Genomic DNA, 24,199 nt, shown 5'->3' with positions numbered 1-24,199 from the left:
ACTAATAAAGAAGCACCCCTAAGGCCACAGTGCCACAGTACGTACGTACTATCCCACGGACAGCCTGACAGGGAGTAGGGGGAGGGGGGGGGATACCTGTGGAGTACTTAACTGAAAGCCATCGAATAACAGCAATTTTATTTAATATTAATGTAGCGTATTTTACTATTCTTTCCTTTTTTCCGCAGCAATTCTTAAGTATTTGTTGCCCGCCACCATGAAACGTTACGATCTGTTACAGCCTAGTACGTCCCCCGTAAATCTTTAGAAAACTGTTGTAATTACTGTATTTACCACATATTTTATGAGGTTCTGTGGACATTAAAGCTAAGCAAAAAGTAAACTTATAAACTTTTTACCGCCCCTAACCTCCGTAATATCTCGTGTTACCTAGCAGCGCCGCTACATGATGGAAATCCCGCTTTCACCCGAAATGTAACGCACTGAAGCCTCACACACGTGAAGCATTCCGTTCTCTCTACTGCTTCCGGGCATTATCCTTCGGCCTTCCCAATAACTTCCGTATCGGAAAGTTAGACTTACTTGGTGTGCCGATGTGAAAGACTCTGAAGTTGTCATTATCACGTAAATACAGTGATGTATCAAAACGCTCCATGCCGTATCATCCATTACGCGCGTTGTGAGTAGATTCTTTATCAGACGCCGTAACTGCCTTATATATCAAATGAATACACTAGTCAACCTGCCTTTACCAGTAGTTCGACATCCACTAACAACAGTACAGATATGTCCTAGTTTATAAGAACCTCCTCGACATTTACTATCATTAATTAACAGTCTTGCGAAAGACATTGGGGTAGCATACAGCAGGAGGTGCTGAATAGTTTTTATGTCGCTTCTGAACTGTTCTGTCACACTATTCACTGAACTTCGCTGTTCATCTGCGTGAATGCGGGAAACCACTGTAATCTTAAATACTGCTTATTACGTCCTCATTCTTGAGGTCACCATACATGGTGTACCGTACGTGCCCTAAAACTGCACTACCGTGATTCCAATTCCAATTATTCAAACACAAAAGCCATAGGTGGATAGAATGCTCTAGCCGTGAAGACGTTTTAGTGAAGTGGAGAGTACGTTGCCACGGCGAGATTTAAATTTGGCAGTTATTTAGCACTTAGGTCTGATGATAGTTCTCAATCCGAAAAAATATGGTCAGGTTATGGGTACAGGAAGAGGAGGGAAAGGGGGGTGGGGGTTAGCGGGAAACAAGAATCCAAAAGAATCGCCTCAGTCTAAAAAGACCAGCTACAAACAGATTCGTAACCTTGCAGCTCACACTCTTTACAACCAGTTACTACTGTTGAATTCGATAAGAACACTCGGTCTCATTTAACGCTTCATTACTTACGAAAAATGTCCAGTAAATAGACACTTCACACGAGGTCTATAATTCATTCTGACAAGGGAAACTCTTCAGCGTAACCCCCCCCCCAGATTTAGTGGTAAAATGGCCCAGTGGATTAGTCTGTCAAAAACTGAACACAGATCAATCATGAAAACAAGAAGAAGGTGTACTGAACTGTGAAGAAAGAAGCGAAACAGAAAGAGTGAGTGGTCCAAGCAGAAGATGTGCAACATCGAGCGACTTGACCGAGCCCCGCCGTCGTGGTTGTGTGCTCACGGTGTTGAGCTGCCACTCAGACAATCCGTGTTCAAATCTCCCTCGTACACCTACTGCTTTTTTTAAAAATAAATTTATAAACTGTCCGTCCGATCATTGACGTGTCTGTTTTCCTTCTGTTCTCTTGGCAATTATGATACTATATACCTGGTGTAGAACCTGAGTCAAGTGGTAAGAATAAATGTCTGTCGCAAGAAAATGTGATGAATAAAGCAGCCGGGACGCGCATAGACTTCCCACAGAAATGAAAACAACAAACAAACGGGCGTGTACTGCGTTACAACAAAGGAATTCAAGAGTCAAAATTTCCGAAACGGAACGCAAGAGTCATAATATATGGTACTTGTGTAAAACAAACAGGAAATACAGTACGTACGTCTGGAGGTCCCTTCGTTACACCTCGCTGCTGCGAACAGACGTTACAGCAGGATACAGATACACATTCGAATACAGCGAACAGACACGTCAATGACGGATGGACAGTTCATAATTTTGTGGGAAAAAAATTTTGTGCACGAGAGACACTTGAACACGGATTTCCTCTTCCGCAGTGCAACACTGTCCATACGACCACCACGAATTGGCTACTCAAATTCGGTCGATGTTGTACATCTTGAGCTTGGACCGTTCAGTGATTCTATTTTGCTTCTTTTTTCTTAGTTCAGTACGCCTTCTTCCTGTTTTCATGCCTGATCTGTGTTCAGTTTTTTACGGGCTATCCACTGGGCGATCTCACCAGTAAGTGTGAGGGGGGCGCGATGGGGCGTTCCCCTTTCCGTTGTGAGTCGATCGCTTTCACTGTGTAGGCGCTGTGCCGTGTGGTGTTGCAGCTTGTACGATGTGTTCGCGCGACCAACTGCGAAATTTGGGCAGCCAAAAAAGTGTACAACGTGCGTTAACTGTTTTAATCGACTTGCATCTGACAGCAACCCAGACGACGAACCCACGAAAGGAAAAGGAAAGATAAAGTTTGATCACATTTTAATATTTTAACCGATAACATTTCTTTCATAACACCTCTAACCTCTCCAGTGTATGCACTGAAGTAAAAGTGTTCGTTATACTCGTCTAGCCGGCCACGGTGGCCGAGCGGTTCTAGCCGCTTCAATCCGGAACCGCGCGACTGCTACCGTCACAGGTTCGAATCCTGCCTCGAGTATGGGTGTGCGTGATGTTCTTAGGTTAGTTAGGTTTAAGTAGCTCTAAGTTCTAGGGGACTGATGACCTCAGATGTCAAGTCCCATAGTGCTCAGAGCCATTTGAACCATACTCGTCTGCTGCAATGTACTTGCAGTGATTAATGATAACTGATTAAAGCAAAGAAAAATTTAAACTTTGAGAGAGATTTTACATCCTCATAGATTACGTCATAAATGGGAAAGTCCACTGTCCAGCTTTCGTAGACGGAGGGAGGGGGGTGGTGGGAGAGGAGTCAAGGTTTCTCCTTCAGTCGATCCAAAATTTTGCGTAGTATTCCCCCATTATTGTTTACCCTTTTCAAGTAATCGCTAAGATGCGTACTTTTCTACATCCCACTGGCCGTAACTTTTCTGACAAATGAAATCTTCGGTGCAAATCCTCGGTCTCAGCCACTTCTCTGACGTGTCATTTGTCTTATAAAGTGGTGGAGCCAGTTTTCATTAACGAGCTGACGAATTTGACTTAACCGCCGTTACAAATCCGTGCACAAAATCGGTTTGATGCTTTCGGAATCGTTCACAACATTGCAGCTACTTTTAGACACAGAGCAACATAACTTCCGAACATTGTTCGTAATCCAAAACATTACGCCATCTTGCTGTTCTCGTGTGTTCCGAGAAATGTATCGAATATTGCCAGGAGGTTATGAAAATTGTAGCGGGAGTTCTGAGCACTTCTGTTCCTTATTTATGTCTCTTTGTGTTATGAGGGAGTGGTTTGTGTGTGTGTGTGTTTTCCTATTGTGTGTCCTGCGTCAGTTCTCTCAGAGCGGTAAAGAGTGTCTTGTTGTAAAGGATAGCTCTTCTGAGATCACCTTCGGGCTACTTTATGAGGGCAACACAATAATCCGAATGATCAGTTCCTCTCTTGTGTTTACTTTTTCTTTGTAGATTTCACCTTTCAACCACCCCAACAGGCAAAAATCTGAGGTGGTACGGTTGTGGGACCTTGGTGGCCAAGAAACGCGACCATCTGCTGATCCATCTTTCGAGGAATATTATGTGTGGATAACGTGTCACCTGACAACTAGAATGTTCCGGGGCCCTGCCATGCTGGAAGAAAACACCAATCCTTGTAGTCAAAGGAACCCGTTACAAGTACGCTCGAAGCTCTTCTTCAAGGAAGTCTAGATAACGAGGCCCTGTAAGATGGTGCGGTAAGAGAACGGACCTAACCAAACTCAAAAAGACCTCAGCAGAGCTACAAGTGATATTGTCGAGAGAATGCGAAACTGCTTTGGAATCGGAGGTGGAATCTATAAAAATAAACTTTCAACTTAATGATTTGCCTTTGCTTAAAATCTTGTGTGTGTAGGAGTTTGGGTTACATTGTAACAAATGTAGCTCTGTAAACACTTAAATTGAACATACGTTGTGTGGAATGCTTATTCGAATTAGTCTACACTACCATCTTCTAAAATATTCGCTATTCTCCCTGAAACACCACATGCGTCAAAGAAAGGTTTAGTTCACGTAACACTTCATACAGACAGCAGGTCATAGATTTCTTTTTGCTTAAGTACCAGGAATTTTACTTCCTTCTTGGGTAATTAAATGATTTACATTGCTATTACCGTTAACTTAGGTTCATTGCCAGGAATGTGACCCGCACTTGCAAACACTCTGCATAAATGTCAAGCTGACCTTTACCAACAGGTCTGAGGCTAGTATCTTTTTGCCATGAGTATCAAGTTTTAAACCCACAGCGCGTTGTGCGCAGCTGTTTCATTAGCGCGAGAAAAATAGGAAATGACTGACGGCGTTTTTGCCAGAACATTTCCTTTAGATGCTCTTTCACCTTGATACATTCATATTTACTCCTCTCTAGTCCCGTTCGGAGCCTTGAGATGTGACGCTACAGGTATTTCATACTCACCTGATTTCCGCCTTGAAGCCAAAGAGGAAAAGAAATTAAGGCGAAACATAAAAGACGTCACTTCGCAAAGTAAACCGGAGTTGGGCAGCTACGGGAGCGCAGAAAAGCTTATTGCGGCAAAGACTGGATCACAGCATTAGCCTTAACATAGCATTTCACGCTTGTTTGAAAATACACACACACACCAAGGGACCATACTAGTCGACGAGACATGGTCAGGATATACGAAAAATTTTCCCGTTTGTTTTGTTTTAAAACAGGGGTTGATAGTTAACAATACAAGATAATGTTCAATGAAACAGATCTGGAGAGATTTATAAATGTGGAAACGAACTATATTTATTAGTGATCTGCGGTGAGGACATCCTCTTGCGACAAGGATACAACTGAGAAGAGACCTGGATTGTTACATAATAATTACGTCAGCCTTGTATAGTTATTTACAGGCATTAAGTTAATGTCTGTCTGCGTAGCCTAGGTAATTAACACCCTCAAATACTGCGGGTCCGGGTCATGACGGAATATTGGGCTGGCAAAATTGTTGTACTGACAACAGGCTTTTGTCTTCCCTTTCCATTCAGCTGGATGGCACACGGAAATATAAAATCAAACTGACGCACCCCCAACTTCATGCGAAGTGTGTAGCCTTGAAGCTAATGTGGCGCACATGTATCTACGCAAGAGAACGTTTACCATTAGGAACTGGGGGAGCTAAAGACTCCATCACCACGAGAACCGCCCCTAACGTCGACCAAGTTTTCCCGCCAGACTGGAATTTTTTGCTGACTACGAACAATGCCCCCCCCATGAACCATGGACCTTGCCGTTGGTGGGGAGGCTTGCGTGCCTCAGCGATACAGATAGCCGTACCGTAGGTGCAACCACAACGGAGGGGTATCTGTTGAGAGGCCAGACAAACGTGTGGTTCCTGAAGAGGGGCAGCAGCCTTTTCAGTAGTTGCAAGGGCAACAGTCTGGATGATTGACTGATCTGGCCTTGTAACAATAACCAAAACGGCCTTGCTATGCTGGTACTGCGAACGGCTGAAAGCAAGGGGAAACTACAGCCGTAATTTTTCCCGAGGGCATGCAGCTTTACTGTATGATTAAATGATGATGGCGTCCTCTTGGGTAAAATATTCCGGAGGTAAAATAGTCCCCCATTCGGATCTCCGGGCGGGGACTACTCAAGAGGATGTCGTTATCAGGAGAAAGAAAACTGGCGTTCTACGGATCGGAGCGTGGAATGTCAGATCCCTTAATCGGGCAGGTAGGTTAGAAAATTTAAAAAGGGAAATGGATAGGTTGAAGTTAGATATAGTGGGAATTAGTGAAGTTCGGTGGCAGGAGGAACAAGACTTCTGGTCAGGTGACTACAGGGTTATAAACACAAAATCAAATAGGGGTAATGCAGGAGTAGGTTTAATAATGAATAGGAAAATAGGAATGCGGGTAAGCTACTACAAACAGCATAGTGAACGCATTATTGTGGCCAAGATAGATACGAAGCCCACACCTACTACAGTAGTACAAGTTTATATGCCAACTAGCTCTGCAGATGACGAAGAAATTGAAGAAATGTATGATGCAATAAAAGAAATTATTCAGATTGTGAAGGGAGACGAAAATTTAATAGTCATGGGTGACTGGAATTCGAGTGTAGGAAAAGGGAGAGAAGGAAACATAGTAGGTGAATATGGATTGGGGGACAGAAATGAAAGAGGAAGCCGCCTTGTAGAATTTTGCACAGAGCACAACATAATCATAACTAACACTTGGTTTAAGAATCATGAAAGAAGGTTGTATACATGGAAGAACCCTGGAGATACTAAAAGGTATCAGATAGATTATATAATGGTAAGACAGAGATTTAGGAACCAGGTTTTAAATTGTAAGACATTTCCAGGGGCAGATGTGGACTCTGACCACAATCTATTGGTTATGACCTGTAGATTAAAACTGAAGAAACTGCAAAAAGGTGGGAATTTAAGGAGATGGGACCTGGATAAACTAAAAGAACCAGAGGTTGTACAGAGATTCAGGGAGAGCATAAGGGAGCAATTGACAGGAATGGGGGAAATAAATACAGTAGAAGAAGAATGGGTAGCTTTGAGGGATGAAGTAGTGAAGGCAGCAGAGGATCAAGTAGGTAAAAATACGAGGGCTAGTAGAAATCCTTGGGTAACAGAAGAAATATTGAATTTAGTTGATGAAAGGAGAAAATATAAAAATGCAGTAAGTGAAACAGGCAAAAAGGAATACAAACGTCTCAAAAATGAGATCGACAGGAAGTGCAAAATGGCTAAGCAGGGATGGCTAGAGGACAAATGTAAGGATGTAGAGACCTATCTCACTAGGGGTAAGATAGATACCGCCTACAGGAAAATTAAAGAGACCTTTGGAGATAAGAGAACGACTTGTATGAATATCAAGAGCTCAGAAGGAAACCCAGTTCTAAGCAAAGAAGGGAAAGCAGAAAGGTGGAAGGAGTATATAGAGGGTCTATACAGGGGCGATGTACTTGAGGACAATATTATGGAAATGGAAGAGGATGTAGATGAAGATGAAATGGGAGATATGATACTGCGTGAAGAGTTTGACAGAGCACTGAAAGACCTGAGTCGAAACAAGGCCCCCGGAGTAGACAATATTCCATTGGAACTACTGACGGTCGTGGGAGAGCCAGTCCTGACAAAACTCTACCATCTGGTGAGCAAGATGTATGAAACAGGCGAAATACCCTCAGACTTCAAGAAGAATATAATAATTCCAATCCCAAAGAAAGCAGGTGTTGACAGATGTGAAAATTACCGAACTATCAGCTTAATAAGTCACAGCTGCAAAATACTAACACGAATTCTTTACAGACGAATGGAAAAACTAGTAGAAGCCAACCTTGGGGAAGATCAGTTTGGATTCCGTAGAAACACTGGAACACGTGAGGCAATACTGACCTTACGACTTATCTTAGAAAAAAGATTAAGGAAAGGCAAACCTACGTTTCTAGCATTTGTAGACTTAGAGAAAGCTTTTGACAATGTTGACTGGAATACTCTCTTTCAAATTCTGAAGGTGGCAGGGGTAAAATACAGGGAGCGAAAGGCTATTTACAATTTGTACAGAAACCAGATGGCAGTTATAAGAGTCGAGGGACATGAAAGGGAAGCAGTGGTTGGGAAGGGAGTAAGACAGGGTTGTAGCCTCTCCCCGATGTTGTTCAATCTGTATATTGAGCAAGCAGTAAAGGAAACAAAAGAAAAATTAGGAGTAGGTATTAAAATTCATGGAGAAGAAATAAAAACTTTGAGGTTCGCCGATGACATTGTAATTCTGTCGGAGACAGCAAAGGACTTGGAAGAGCAGTTGAATGGAATGGACAGTGTCTTGAAAGGAGGATATAAGATGAACATCAACAAAAGCAAAACAAGGATAATGGAATGTAGTCTAATTAAGTCAGGTGATGCTGAGGGAATTAGATTAGGAAATGAGGCACTTAAAGTAGTAAAGGAGTTTTGCTATTTGGGGAGCAAAATAACTGATGATGGTCGAAGTAGAGAGGATATAAAATGTAGGCTGGCAATGGCAAGGAAAGCGTTTCTGAAGAAGAGAAATTAGCTAACATCCAGTATTGATTTAAGTGTCAGGAAGTCATTTCCGAAAGTATTCGTATGGAGTGTAGCCATGTATGGAAGTGAAACATGGACGATAAATAGTTTGGACAAGAAGAGAATAGAAGCTTTCGAAATGTGGTGCTACAGAAGAATGCTGAAGATTAGATGGGTAGATCACATAACTAATGAGGAAGTATTGAATAGGATTGGGGAGAAGAGAAGTTTGTGGCACAACTTGACCAGAAGAAGAGATCGGTTGGTAGGACATGTTCTGAGGCATCAAGGGATCACCAATTTAGTATTGGAGGGCAGCGTGGAGGGTAAAAATCGTAGAGGGAGACCAAGAGATGAATACACTAAGCAGATTCAGAAGGATGTAGGTTGCAGTAGGTACTGGGAGATGAAAAAGCTTGCACAGGATAGAGTAGCATGGAGAGCTGCATCAAACCAGTCTCAGGACTGAAGACCACAACAACAACAACAACAACGAACAATGCCTTTCTCTTGTCGGAGATTTTACATTTTTCCTCGACAAATGCAAGAGAACTAATGTAAAGGCCTTTTTCAACTGTTTGTCCTTGCAACATTGTAGTCTCACATTTTATCTAGGAGCCCAATACGGAACGCCAGTCCACAATTATCTGCGAGTGACGGTAAGTGGAGGGTAAAAGCTGAAAATTAAGACGAAGATTCCGCATTGAAACAGTAACAAAATCACCTGACGCAATAAGAAAGTTGAGAAAAACTAGTAAAAGAACAAAGTAGATAAACTCCAAATGTAGACTGTATCGAGACTTCATATGAGAGTGCAAAAGAGATGAAGTTTTCTGGTGTATTTTTTAATAAAAATGAAGAAATTGTATTTTTTCCATTTCAAGTCTAACTATATTATGTATACAGTTTAATTAACAGAAATATGATATTAAGGTGATGATGATGATGAAGTCCCATACTTCGAGGAGTGTAGGGGACGATGCGGGAAACCCGCACCGCTGAATAGGCAAGGTCCTAGCGGAGGTGGTTTGCCATTGCCTTCCTCCGACTAGCAGGTGTAAAATACAGAGACCAGAAGGCTATTTACAACTTGTACAGAAACCAGACGGCAGGCATAAGAGTCCGGGGACATGAAAGGGAAAGAGTGCTTGAGAAGGGAGTGGATCAGCTTTGTAGTTCATCCCCGATGTTATTCAATCAGTACACTGAGCAAGCGATAAAAGAAACCAAAGAAAAACTTGGAGAAGGAATTAAAGTTCAGAGAGAAGAAATAAAAACTTTGAGGTTCGCCGATGAAATTGTAATTCTGTCAGAGACGGCAAAGGAATTGGAAGAGCAGCTGAATGGAAAGGACGGTGTCTTGAAAGGAGAATACAAGATGAACATCAACAAAATCAAGACAAGAATAATGGAATGTAGTCGAATTAAATCAGGTTATGCCGTGGGAATTAGATCAGGAGACGAAACACTGAGAGTAACACATCAGTTTTGCTATTTGGGCAGAAAAATAACTTACAAAGTGGAGAAGATATAAAATGTAGATCAGCAATGGCAAGAAAATCGTTTCTGAAGAAGAAATTTGTTAACATCGAATATTGATTTAAATGTTAGGAAGTCTTTTCTCAAAGTATTTATATGGAGTGTAGCTGTATACGAAAGTGAAACATGGACAAGAAACAGTTTAGACAAGAATACAAGCTTTTAAAACCTGATGCAGCTGAAGTATGCTAAATATTAGGTGGGTAAATGATGGGGAGGTACTGAATAGAACTGGAGAGAAAAGAAATGAGGCGCAACTGACTAGAAGAATGGATTGGTTCATAGGACTCATTCTGAGACCTCAAAGGATCACGAATGTAGTACTTGAGGAAAGTGTGGTAGGTAAAAATCGTAGAGGGAGACCAAGACATGAATAAAGTAAGCAGATTCAGAAGGATGTAGCTTGCAGTAGTCATTCGGCGATGAAGAGGCTTGCAGATGACAGAGTAGCACGAGGAGCTGCGTCAAACCAGTCTTCGGACTGAAAACCGCAACAACGTGGTCAAGTCACTTTCACATAGAACAAATTTATATACGTAAGGACTTCAGAAAGAAAGTTACACATGTCGTCCAGCCCGAGCGAAGACTATTATGCATCGTCAGAAGAGAGTAAATGTTCTGTGTGTCCTGTTAACCTCGTGGTCGTGCGGTAGCGTTCTCGCTTCCCACGCCCGGGTTCCCGGGTTCGATTCCCGGCGGGGTCAGGGATTTTCCCTGCCTCGTGATGACTGGGTGTTGTGTGATGTCCTTAGGTTAGTTAGGTTTAAGTAGTTCTAAGTTCTAGGGGACTGATGACCATGCATGTTAAGTCCCATAGTGCTCAGAGCCATTTGAACCATTTGTCCCGCTAACACAGATCTGTCGCGGTACGAACAACAGGTACATCACAATGTGCTAATGAAGTGGCGTCCAATGCTGGAGAATGATTGGAATTTAACGTCTCCTCGACTACGAGGTCATTACAGACAGATAAGATTGAGTTAGGGAAGGATTGTGAAGGAAATTGGCCGTGCCCTTTCAAAGAAACCATCGTAGCATTTGCATTAAGGGATTTAGGGTAATCACAGGAAACCTAAATCTGGATGGCCGGACTGGGATTTGAACCGTCGTCGTTTCGAATGCGAATTCCGTACGTTAACTATTGCCACACATTTCTAAATCTCAACGCTAAAGTACGCGGGGCTATACGATTCTTGTGGGGAAAATGTCTAAATTGCACACAGACTGGCCGTGAAATTCTGGCGGTATATAGACCAAACATTGTACAATGTCGCATTCACCAGTAGTGAACTGATGCCAACAATTCGACGAATAGTGCATAAACGAGGTCTGTTCAAAAAATTCCGGAACACGTAATTTCGCGCCAGTGGTGTGCTGGAGCGAAATGCGGTTGGCATCCCTGCACACTCCTGTGTTTAATGTATAACTGCCGGAAGTTCCACTGTTTTATGTCCGTTAGTTATTGTTCAATGCTGTATCGAGTCGAACGCTGTGTCGCACTGTTTGCGAATTTCGGGATGGCAGAGTTACAGGAGCAACGCATCTGCATTAAATTTTGCTTGAAACTCAAGAAAACCTTTACAGAGACACACCAAATGATGCAGGGAGTCTACGGTGATGAGTGCTTCAGCTGCACTCGGTGTTACCGGTTTAAAAATTGGCGGACGGACGTTAACGATGACCCTGGAGGACACTCCTCCACGTCTACCGACTATGCTCGTGTCAGGAACGTCAACGAAATTATGCTTGCCAATCGAAGGCTGACTGTCTAAGAGATTGCAGGAGAACGTAATATTTCAGTTGGTTCATGTCATAAAATCCTTATTCAGCGTCTTGCAATGCATCGTGTTGCCGCCAAGTTCGTCCCACGGCTCATTAGTGAAGACAGAAAGTCCTTCGTAAATTGGAAACTTGTCGTAAGATCTTATGGGACCAAACTGCTGAGGTCATCGGTCCCTTAATCTAACTTAAACTATCTTACGCTAAGGACAACACCACACTCATGCTCGAGGGAGGACTCGAACCTCCGACGGGGTCAGCCGCGCGGACCGTGACAAGGCGCCCTAGACCTTCGCCTCGCAGTCTGTGAAGAGCTTTGAGACCTCGCAAATGAGAACGAGATGTTCCTTAAGAGAATCATAACTGTTAATGAGACGTGGGTCTACGATTATGAACTTAAGACCAAGGCTCAATCTTCAAACGGGTCGGGAAAGGTTCTCCAAGATAAAAAAAGAGATCGTCAGGTCAGGTCAAATGTCAAAGCCATGCTGATAGTTTTCTTTGACTTTGTAGGATCAGTTCATCATGAATTTGATCCAATGGGGAAACTGTTAACCGATGGTACTATTGGGACGTGCTGCGATGCCTGCCGGAAGGAAACGGTCTGAAATGTAGCGAGACAATCCACGGCTCTTGCATCACGATAACGCACCTGCACATTCATTCCTGTTGGTGCGTGACTATTGCACAAAAACTGTGCTGCCTCATCCTTCGCAGTCTCCAGACCTGGCTTCTGCGAACTTTTTTTTATTTCCAAAGTTTAAAACCCCACTGCAAGGACGAAGATTTGCAACGATAGACGAAATAAAAGAAAATTCGCAGAGGACGCCTCGCGTGCTTCAGCAAGAGGCGTAACAAGACTGCTTCTAGAAGTGGAAATGGCGTTGGGAGCGGTGTATATATTGTGGAGAAGATTATTTCGAAGGTGACCATGCACAATAAGTAAAGGATAAGCGTAGAAAAATTTTGTGGACGAAGTTCCGGAATTTTTTGAACATGACCTCGTACCTCGGTGATGCTGATCCGCCATACAGTCCAGATAATACATCATGCTGTTTACATATTGTCGGCAAGTTGGAAGGGGAGGGGGGGGGGGCGAGATTGTCCAACGACGGGGACGATCACACAGTGGCTCTCGAATGGCTCCGTGACTAAGGAACGAATTGTTATCACCGAGGGACTGAGCGATTGACAGAAGTTCCGAGACTTATTTACAGACATTGTGACTGTGTTGAAAATCACTGTCATCACTATGGTTCAAATGGCTCTGAGCACTATGGGACTTAACGTCTGTGGTCATCAGTCCCCTAGAACTTAGAACTACTTAAACCTAACTAACCTAAGGACATCACACACATCAGTGCCCGAGGTGGGATTCGAACTTGCGACCGTTGCGGTCACGCGATTCCAGACTGAAGCGCCTAGAACCGCACGGCCACACCGGCCGGCGTCATCACTATCGCCACATTGAAGTCTAGTGCAACAGTCAACAAAAATTAGTCGGCCTGTCATCTTAACGTACAACTTACTTTTTGAAGTTCCCTCGTAAGAGACAAGAAGATCTGATTTTAGGAAAAATTTATATCCTGTGGCAATTGTTTCAATTCTAATGTTTAACTTCTTTTTACACCTAAAAGTACTGCAATAGATATACGAACATAGTACAAGGGAAATGTCCGGTATAAAGAATTGTTATATTCCCATGGATACAAAATGTACACTGTAATTGACTCCCTTTTATTACATTATTACTTTAAATTCTTTGATAGTAGATCTATACCTAATAGGCCGGCCGCGGTACCTGAGCGGTTCTAGGCGCTTCCGTCCGGAACCGCGCGACTGCTTCGGTCGCAGGTTCGAATCCCGTCTCTGGCATGGATGTGTGTGATGTCCTTAGGTTAGTTAGGTTTAAGTAGTTCTACGTTCTAGGGGACTGATGACCTCAGATGTTAAGTCCCATAGTGCTCAGAGCCATTTGAACCATATATACCTAATACCTCCCAGGACGCCTGAATATACGACTAGATAATAGCCTTCGGGCGTATCCGTGACAGTGCTGTAGCTATGGAATGAGTTAGAAAGTTTGGGTTTGGAGCGAAGCCGACATAAAAGTTTTCTGGGCGTGGCAGAGCGTCACATTTTTTTCTTTTGTTTTAAGTTGCAGAGTCCAATATAATGTCTAGTTTTTCGAAATAACAATCTGCATGCTGTCATAAAACGGGATCTGTGAAGCAGTGCTTTGTGGACAATAGCATTCTTGAAACGGACTGGCCTATGCAGAGTAGAATGCGTGAGCAGACACAGTCTTCCACCTGGATTCGAACCTGCCTACTTCCGAGTCGAGCCGAGTACACAAACCTTCGTCGCGAACCAGTCTATTAGTGAAAACCGTATCACAATCACTACAGTTGTTTTTGAGATTAGCCTTCACTTACGGGCATAAAAACATGGTGGGGAGTTGTAATTTATAATATGTATAGATATTTACTGGTGTAGCGTGGGAGAACAGTTACTTGTAGAAGCCTCTGTCAGAACCGTAATTGACGTGGTCTTACATTCATCACTCTTACACGAACTGGGATTACGTCACAGCAGGATTTTTGCTGACATTTTGAGTGTAGATTAACGCAGGATAATTTGTGTATATCTTCGAGCGTCTACGTATTTAAAGTATTCAACACACTTTTTACCCGCCTCTGACGTGAGTTGATATCGCTGACGCACGCCTTTGCAGTGGCGCTTGACATGGCGGTAGGCCGGTTTACATACTGGCGATGCATGAAATTTTCACTGCCAGTATTGGTAACAAGGGGAGGAGATAATGGTGGCGCTCATTTTCCGATCACCTGTCTTTGCGGCAATGTCCTGGATTAAATTCCAAACATCTCCGCAGTGCCGGCCGTAGTGGCCGAGCGGTTCTAGGTCATAGGTTCGAATCCTGCCTCAGGCATGTATGTGTGTGCTGTCGTTAGGTTAGTTAGGTTTAAGTGGTTCTAAGTTCTAGGGGACTGATGACCTCAGAAGTTAAGTCCCATAGTGCTCAGAGCCATTTGAACCATCTCCGCAGTGTCTCATAAACTGAGGGCATGTAACACTGATGTTGGTGATCCGTCGGTTGGATTGGGACGTTAAGGTCTGTGGTTGGGGTTGATATGGGGGGGGGGGGGGGAGGGGGGAGACCAAACAGCGAGGTCATCGGTCTCATCGGATTAGGGAAGGGTGGGAAAGGAAATCGGCCGTGCCCTTTCAAAGGAACCATCCCAGCATTTGCCTGAAGCGATTTAGGGAAATCACGAAAAACCTAAATCAGGATGGCCGGACGCGGGATTGTTGAACCGTCGTCCTCCCGAATGCGAGTCCAGTGTGCTAACCACTGCGCCACCTCGCTCGGCAAGGTCTGTGGTCCCGCTGGTGCTGTTCAAGAGGATCAGGCTATGTGCTTGCTGGCACCGGATTTTACCGTCTCCCTTCTCACATCGCCATGATCACGTTTATCATCAGCATCATATGAGAGGCAGTCAAGTGACAACCGAACATCCGACACAACGGGACCATGCAAAAAGTAATCACCGCACGCGTTGAGACATTTATATCAAGGGAGACGAGACGATTGATTCGTAGAACGTGGTCGGCCGCTGAGCAATCCACAACCGCACCCACTCTTATACTTCCTCGTCCGACTGAGACCGTCGTCTCCACGCATGTCTTTCATCAGGTTGTCAACGAAGTGAAAATCGCACAGGGAATTATCTGAGCTGTACGGAGGATGCTGCAGTGTTTCCCAACCAAATCACTGAGGCAGAGCGTTCGTGCGATTGGCAGTGTGGGGACGGACGTTATCAGCCAATAGGGTGATTCCGCCTGACAGCATTCCTGGGCGTTTTGACTTTATGTCACGTCGCAGTTTCTGCAAAGTGTCTTCATAGTGCTGCACATTGATTGTGGTTCTAAGCTCGAAGAACTCGACGAGCAGAGGACCCCTGCAGTCGAAGAAGGTCATCATGACTATACGTGGTGCCACCGTTTCGAGCCCGAGAGCAAACGACAAAGCCAACAGTGGAGACACCTCACATCTCCCCCGCCGAAGAGGTCCAAAGCTGTTCACACAAGTTCTGCTAAGTTGCACGAAACTCGCGCCCCACAATTCGAATCGGGTGAAGGCTATGCTGCAGCGATTTGGTTGGGAAACACTGCAAAGCTCTCCTTACAGCCCGGATTTTTGCATCTTTGGTGACCTGAGGAAAGATATGCGTGGACGGCGGTTTCAGGCGGATGAGGAAGGCGCGGCTGAGAATCCGTCAGCGGCCGTCCCACGTCTCCCACTGGGATAAATGTCTTAACGCGTCTGGTGATTCCTTTTGATTGGAACTATTGTGGCAGGTGTTCGGTTTTAATTTGACTGCCCCTTGTACAATACGAACCTAACACTATATATCCGTCCAGTACACTCACCATAAATACACACACGGCACAACTCTCATATATTTGCAAGGACAGAGGCAAATGTGAGTGTGGAGGAAACTTTTTTCCGCCAGGTGACTGAAAACACACCGAGGGGTATCCCAGCCAACAATGCCATACAGTATTTAATTTAATGTGCCATACTTTTGATGATGTCTTGGCATTTCAGAAGCCTTTTGATTTCCCATGCTAATCCTGTGTCGATAATTTTCAGTTTAAGTAATGAGCAACTAAGTAAATTCTTTGCGTGTTTTTTGGGTACTTGCATTGTTCAATTAACAAATTTCTGGCGTATTATAGTACTTGAGAGTTGTAGCATCGCGCTTTAGTACCTGAATAGTGTAAATTCGCGTAGTCGTCTGTCTTCTGTTTTTGTTTTGAACGGCCAGTGTCGGTTGGTCATAGCCAGTGTGCTCCCTGCTGCCTTTGGATAAGCAGCTCCAGCAGCAAGTCGTATACTCCTAGCTTACTTATTTGTTACATAGTTTAATTCTTAATTTCTTTGCCTGTTTTTGGATACTTGCATTGTTTAATTCATAAATTTCGGGCGTATTATGGTATTTGAGAGTTGTAGCATCGCGCTTTAGTGTTTACTTCGTAGATTCTTACTTAAATTGCGTGTGAGTTTCCTATAGGAGGTGTAATTTCGAGTTTTAGTTACTGTAATTGTAAATTCAGGCAGATTGTAGCGCAGTCGTTAGGCATTTGTACAGGTTAGTTAATACATTCTGCGTGTTTCCCTTACGTTATCTAGGCACGGACTCGTGTTTCAGTAACTGTTGTTCAACATCGATTAGAATGGACAGGGACTGTGATTGCTGTGTTCGGATGAGGGCTGAGTTGGCATCCCTTCGCTCACAGCTGCAAGCGGCGCTGACTTCGGTCGCGCAGCTTGAGGCTGTTGCCAATGGGCACCACTGTGGGGGGCCGGACTTGGGTATCACGGGGATGTCAACCTTGTCCCGTCTGTCCCCAGATCGGTCTGCCGCTGTGGTTGCCCCGGTTGCTGCCCGCAGTGGGGCTGAGCCCTCGCCTGTGGTCGATTGGGAGGTCGTTCCAAGGCGTGGCAGGCAGCGAAAGACGTCCCCGGAGGCTGATCAGAAAGCCTCCCCGGTGCATCTGACAAACAGGTTTCAGGCACTGTCTCTGTCTGAGCCAGATGCAGCTGCCTGCCCTGTTTCAGAGGATGATTCTCAGCCTTCAAGGTCCGGGCAATCACAGAGGGTAGGCTTATTGGTAGTTGGAAGCTCCAATGTTAGGCGCGTAGTGGGGCCCCTTAGGGATACGGCGGCTAAGGAGGTGAAGAAATCCAGTGTGCACTCCGTGTGCATTCCGGGTGGAGTCATTCCTGATGTGGAAAGGGTCCTTCCGGATGCCATGAAGGGCACGGGGTGCACCCAGCTGCAGGTGGTGGCACATGTCGGCACTAATGACGTGTGTCGCTTTGGATCTGAGGAAATTCTCTCTGGATTCCAGCGGCTATCTGATTTGGTAAAGGCTGCCGGCCTTGCTTCCGAGATGAGGGCAGAGCTCACCATCTGCAGCATTGTTGACAGACCCGACTGCGGACCTTTGGTGCAGAGCCGGGTGGAGGGTCTGAATCAGAGGCTCAGACGGTTTTGCGACCGTGTTGGCTGCAGATTCCTTGACTTGAGCCATAGGGTGGTGGGGTTTCGGGTTCCGCTGAATAGGTCAGGAGTTCACTACACTCAGTTGGCGGCTACACGGGTAGCGGAGGCTGTGTGGCGTGGACTGGGCGGTTTTTTTTAGGTTAGAAGGCCTCGGGAAAGTACGGGGTGGGCTGGAATCTCAAAGGGTTCATGGCAAATACAGGACGTGCTCGGATCAAGGAACAGTCGGAATTGTAGCTGTAAATTGTTTTAGTTGTGCTGGGAAAGTCCCTGAGCTTCAAGCGCTGATAGAAAGCACAGAAGCTGAAATCGTTATAGGTACAGAAAGCTGGCTAAAGCCTGAAATAGGTTCTGCAGAAATTTTTACGAAGTCTCAGACGGTGTTCAGGAAAGATAGGTTAGGCAGAATTGGTGGTGGAGTGTTTGTGTCTGTCAGTAGTGGTTTATCTTGTAGTGAAGTCGAAGTAGATACTCCGTGCGAATTGGTATGGGTGGAGGTTATACTTAACAGCCGAAATAAGTTAATAATTGGCTCCTTCTACCGACCCCCAGACTCCGATGATATAGTTGCTGAACAGTTCACAGAAAATTTGAGTCTCGTAACAAATAAATACCCCACTCATACGGTTATAGTTGGTGGGGACTTCAACCTTCCCTCGATATGTTGGCAAAAATACTTGTTCAAAATCAGTGGTAGGCAGAAAACATCGTCCGAGATTGTCCTAAATGCTTTCTCCGAAAATTATTTCGAGCAGTTAGTCCACGAACCCACGCGAATTGTAAATGGTTGCGAAAACACACTTGACCTCTTAGCCACAAACAATCCATAACTGATAGAGAGCATCATGACTGATACAGGGATTAGTGATCACAAGGTCGTTGTAGCTGGGCTCAATACCGTTTCTTCCAAATCCACCAGAAACAAACGCAAAATAATTTTATTTAGGAAAGCGGATAAAGTGTCACTAGAAGCCTTCCTAAGAGACAATCTCCATTCCTTCCGAACTGACTATGCAAATGTAGACGAGATGTGGCTCAAATTCAAAGATATAGTAGCAACAGCAATTGAGAGATTCATACCTCATAAATTGGAACTGATCCCCCGTGGTACACAAAACAGGTCCGAACGCTGTTGCAGAGGCAACGGAAAAAGCATGCGAAGTTCAGAAGAACGCGAAATCCCGAAGATTGGCTAAAATTTACAGACGCGCGAAATGGCACGGACTTCAATGCGAGAGGCCTTTAATGGGTTCCACAACGAAATATTGTCTCGAAATTTGGTAGAAAATCAGAAGAAATTCTGGTCGTATGTAAAGTACACAAGCGGCAAGACGCAGTCAATACCTTCGCTGCGCAGTGCCGATGGTACTGTTACCGACGACTGTGCCGCTAAAGCGGAGTTATTGAACGCAGTTTTCCGAAATCCCTTCACCAGGGAAGACGAATGGAATATTCCAGAATTTGAAACAGGAACAGCTGCTAGCATGAGTTTCTTAGAAGTAGATACCTTAGGGGTTGCGAAGCAACTCAAATCGCTTGATACGGGCAAGTCTTCAGGTCCAGATTGTATACCGATTAGGTTCCTTTCAGATTACGCTGATACAATAGCTCCCTGCTTAGCAATCATATACAACCGCTCGCTCACCGATAGATCTGTACCTACAGATTGGAAAATTGCGCAGGTCGCACCAGTGTTTAAGAAGGGTATTAGGAGTAATCCATCGAACTACAGACCTGTATCATTGACGTCGGTTTGCAGTAGGGTTTTGGAGCATATACTGTATTCAAACATTATGAATCAACTCGAAGGGAACGATCTACTGATACGTAATCAGCATGGTTTCAGAAAACATCGTTCTTGTGCAACGCAGCTAGCTCTTTATTCACACGAAGTAATGGCCGCTATCGACAGGGGATCTCAAGTTGATTCCGTATTTCGAGATTTCCGGAAAGCTTTTGGCACCGTTCCTCACAAGCGACTTCTAATCAAGCTGCGGGCCTATGTGGTATCGTCTCAGTTGTGCGACTGGATTCGTGATTTCCTGTCAGGAAGGTCGCAGTTCGTAGTAATAGACGGCAAATCATCGAGTAAAACTGAAGTGATATCAGGTGTTCCCCAGGGAAGCGTCCTGGAACCTCTGCTGTTCCTGATCTATATAAATGACCTGGATAACAATCTGAGCAGTTCTCTTAGGTTGTTCGCAGATGATGCTGTAATTTACCGTCTAGTAAGGTCATCCGAAGACCAGTATCAGTTCCAAAGCGATGTAGAAAAGATTGTTGTATGGTGTGGCAGTTGACGCTAAATAACGAAACGTGTGAGGTGATCTACATGAGTTCCAAAAGAAATCCGTTAGAATTCGATTACTCGATAAATAGTACAATTCTCAAGGCTGTCAATTCAACTAAGTACCTGGGTGTTAAAATTACGAACAACTTCAGTTGGAAAGACGACATAGATAATATTGTGGGGAAGGCGAGCCAAAGGTTGCGTTTCATTGGCAGGACACTTAGAAGATGCAACAAGTCCACTAAAGAGACAGCTTACACTACGCTCGTTCGTCCTCGGTTTGAATATTGCTGCGCGGTGTGGGATCCTTACCAGGTGTGATTGACGGATGACATCGAAAGGGTGCAAAAAAGGGCAGCTCGTTTTGTATTATCACGTAATAGGGGAGAGAGTGTGGCAGATATGATACACGAGTTGGGATGAAAGTCATTAAAGCAAAGACGTTTTTCGTCGCGGCGAGATCTATTTACGAAATTTCAGTCACCAACTTTCTCTTCCGAATGCGAAAATATTTTGTTGAGCCCAGCCTACATAGGTAGGAATTATCATCAAAATAAAATAAGAGAAATCAGAGCTCGAACAGAAAGGTTTAGGTGTTCGTTTTTCCCGCGCGCTGTCCGGGAGTGGAATGGTAGAGAGATAGTATGATTGTGGTTCGACGAACCCTCTGCCAAGCACTTAAATGTGAATTGCAGAGTAGTCATGTAGATGTAGATGCCATTTATCCATTGTATTTTCGCGTATGGCAATATATAAACTGCATTTACTCAGTTACACAAAGTTGTCTTTATGACGTTTGTGGCACCTGAGGGTAGACAAGTCAACAACATTGATGAGGTTACATATGTGTGCTTTCGGTGTGCACTTTCGACAGGCCTGTTTAGTATAACTACCCTCGCACTCGCTAGAGCGAAATCCTGTTGAATGTTATGACATCTACAAAACTTACTTTCGGTCACTGAACATGTTCTATCATTTTTATAGCCCTTAGGATCACAGGCGAAATCCGTTTCGAAAGAATTATAATAACTTGTTCCATACGTTTATCCTTCAGGTTAACATCTTCCATGTGTTTGTAATGAATAGCGCGAGAGAGATTCTTCAGAAGTAAAAGACTGGGATGTATGAAAAATATCGTCGTTGATTATTTTGCGTGAAATACAGCTCACGCAATCACTCAACTTGAGGAACGGGAGGTGTCAGAGTTTAACACAAAATGACGTCCTTTCCCTTTAGTATCCTTACAGCCTGAATGGGAAAACACTTTTTATCTCCGCATTCTGCTTAAAGAAATTGGTCGAATGAAAAAGTACTTAAATAAGATAATTAAGTCGGTTTCTACGTGTAGGAAGTACCATTTATCTGAGGCACACGGTAGCCTGCCCAGGTGAGCAAATGGCCAAGACAGGACATTTCGGTATGTGGCGTGAAAAATTGGTTGCAGCGTTCTGCTATGACTGAGCGCTTTCTTCACCTCTCTTCACACAATTCCAAGCAGTCCCCTGGCGGTCATTATCTCCAGTTTCAGGCTTCAGTAATCACATTGCCACTCCAGCGGAAGTACAGTAAAGACAGTGTTTCACGAGTAACAGTATTTATTTGAAGAGCAGGGCAGTTTTTGTACGCATGGAACGAAAACCGACTCAATTTTATCCGTTACCGAGCGACGTGTTGCTATGATTAACACGCTAGTATTCGGGTGGGGGGGGGGCGGCTGTTAGGGCGAAGTTCACGGCTCTTTCCGTCTCACATTAATTAACACTTGAAAATAAAGAATTATTACAAGTATTGTTCATCTTCAGTAATGGTACTTATTGCAAGAAATTCCATACCAGTTCTCAAAAACAGCATTTGGTGGGACTGCTAATTACTTTCCTCACTCCTCTCCGTAATCCGACAAATATTCTATCAAGATTTGCAGGTAGATATTTTAAAATAAACAAGACAACACAATATTCACTACTTACTGAAATAATTATTGCTACCTTATATATATAATACTGCTGATATAACGTTGACGGTGGGTGGACACAAGACACCAGCGCCCTCAAGTCTTCCAACAACTGCCGATTCAAAACTAGGGAATCCGACGATCAAGGAAAGTTCAACACATCTGCTGTAGAATGGTATAGCACTAAGGCCATAGTCGCTTCGTTCCCCACTCCTGGTGCTCCATCTCTGATGACCCCGTATAGAAGAATGTCTTAACCTTTTCTTCAGGTCAATGGAGGAACTGTGCAGCGCCCTCGTCAGCCACAGGTATTGGAGAAGGCCGGGTGGGGGTTCCACCGCGTCAGATGTTGGGCGCGGTCTCGGGTCCTCAAACGATGACGCATCTTCGCCCAGTTTCGTGCCGGTGTATGGGCGATTCCCAGTTCCGCGTTCTAGCTAGACCTTTCATCCGGTAGAACGTGGCGGTGTTGTACTGGCTACGTTATTGCGCTTTCTGACGAACACTTGGCTTCGAAGGCTTCCTTGGATCAGTGTGGAAGATTGTGCCGAAAGCAAGTTATCTGACATACAACGTTGACACTACACAAACTGTGCTGGTGGAGGGGTGGTGCGAACAGAGATGATGCTGCCTAGTTACTGGAGGAACAAATCTGGCTACTGAACAATTTGGTCATTACATAATCAAGACTTCCGCTAAACTGCATTCTAAGACTACCGTTAAATCATTCTGCAGCTTCCTAAAGCTCGTCGTACACAACAGGAAAATTTGCTGTTGGAACGTCACCTATCGCATCTGTCTGCTTGAAGAATCCCTAAAGAATAAGATATTACCATCTGAAGCAATGCATAATTATATCGGTTTCGTTTTTGGGCCAATCTAGCCAAAATATCTGCTACAGTATTTCTCTGTCGCGTACGTGAAAATTAAAATATAGTGTAAAATGTTACTCTCGAACAAAACTGCTTATTGCAATGATCGTCGTACAAAGTAGTCCAAAGCAGTAGGCTTCATATAGCAAAATTTATGAAGTATTATTCCGATTTATACCGCTCTACCGAATACCAGTGCGGGTCCTGTGTAAGAACTACCGCCCTACAATGCTCAATAACAACTGTCAGAACGAGTTAATTTAACGAAGTTGACACTGAATTCATTTTCAGGGCACAGTAAATATTTCAAGAAAGAATGTGCCGCTAAAGGGATGGCACGCTTGACCCCTAACCAGGGGATCGTATTTCGAAACCGTAGTTTGAAAACACTGGTCCAAGATTTCTATGTTTTCGCTCTTTAGTAAATCTGTCAGATTCAGTGGTTCTTTTTATCACGAGAATATAGCCGGTTCCTGCCCTCCTCGTCAGTAACGAGGTAATGTACTATCTCTCAAGACAGCTGCCGGTCAAACTTTTTGCACTAAGAATCAATGAAACACCTCTGTTTTACGAACGTTCCAAAAGAATGTGAAATATCTATATATGGAAAATACACATATATTACGTTAAGAAGAATCAGTTATAGCAAAATACATTAATATTATGCAGAAAGAGGTTGTGTAGGGAACCACCTTGATGTTTTTTACTGGTCTGCTTACCTCACAAATGTCCTACAGGGATATCGCCCTTTGCGTCCAAGTTCGCAGGCAACAACTGGAATGTTTCACACGCTCCGGACTGTAAGACAAAGACGAAACACCTCCGATTTCGGCTGCGAAAGGCAGTTGGTGTTTTTACCGTTCATGCGAATCACCAGGCACGCACAATACCCGTTACGACCGAAGCTGCCACACACGTTGCTGGCGTTGAGTTCCCAGCACCGTATAACCGCCGACGCACACTTGATATTTTCTGCTGGCAGACGGAAACGGATTCCTCGCAGACGTAGCGCGCACAGTGTACACGTGAACGCACACGCTGCTGAACTGAGCGTCAGCAAAACTCCGGTAGCTGCAGAGAGCTGCCGCGGCGAGTGCCGTGAAGATGGCAGCACCGTGCAGTCAGAAGGCATGGGCACGACACGCAGCGCGTGAGCTGCCCGCGTTGAGAATCGTAACTCGACAATGGTCCACGTGCGTGGGTGCAACTGCCTTCGCTGCACTTAATGCATTCTTGTAAGCTCAATTAAAAAGTAGTAACCTAATCGTGCACACGACTGCTGAATACATCCTATTTTCATTACACTTGACTCAAGAGGTTACTTTTCTGTAACATATACTACGAGGTGTGGT

General features: G+C 44.3%; 1 protein-coding gene across 2 annotated transcripts in view; it reads right to left on the bottom strand.

Annotated features, from left to right (window-relative positions):
• Positions 1–23,909, bottom strand: part of LOC124605785 — a 214,802-nt gene extending 190,893 nt beyond the window's left edge. The window contains exon 1 of one of the 2 annotated variants that reach the window (XM_047137675.1): positions 23,568–23,909. The gene's annotated coding sequence lies outside the window, so the exon portion shown is untranslated. Of the gene's footprint in view, positions 1–23,566 lie in introns of both variants that reach the window. The other variant, XM_047137674.1, reaches the window with a different exon arrangement.
• Between the last annotated feature and the right edge of the window lie 290 nt (positions 23,910–24,199).

Source organism: Schistocerca americana, chromosome 3, assembly GCF_021461395.2.
Source record: "Schistocerca americana isolate TAMUIC-IGC-003095 chromosome 3, iqSchAmer2.1, whole genome shotgun sequence".
Classification (NCBI taxonomy): Eukaryota; Metazoa; Arthropoda; class Insecta; order Orthoptera; family Acrididae; genus Schistocerca; species Schistocerca americana.
Note: the sequence above shows the minus strand (reverse complement) of the source record. Positions and strands in the feature narration are given on the sequence as shown.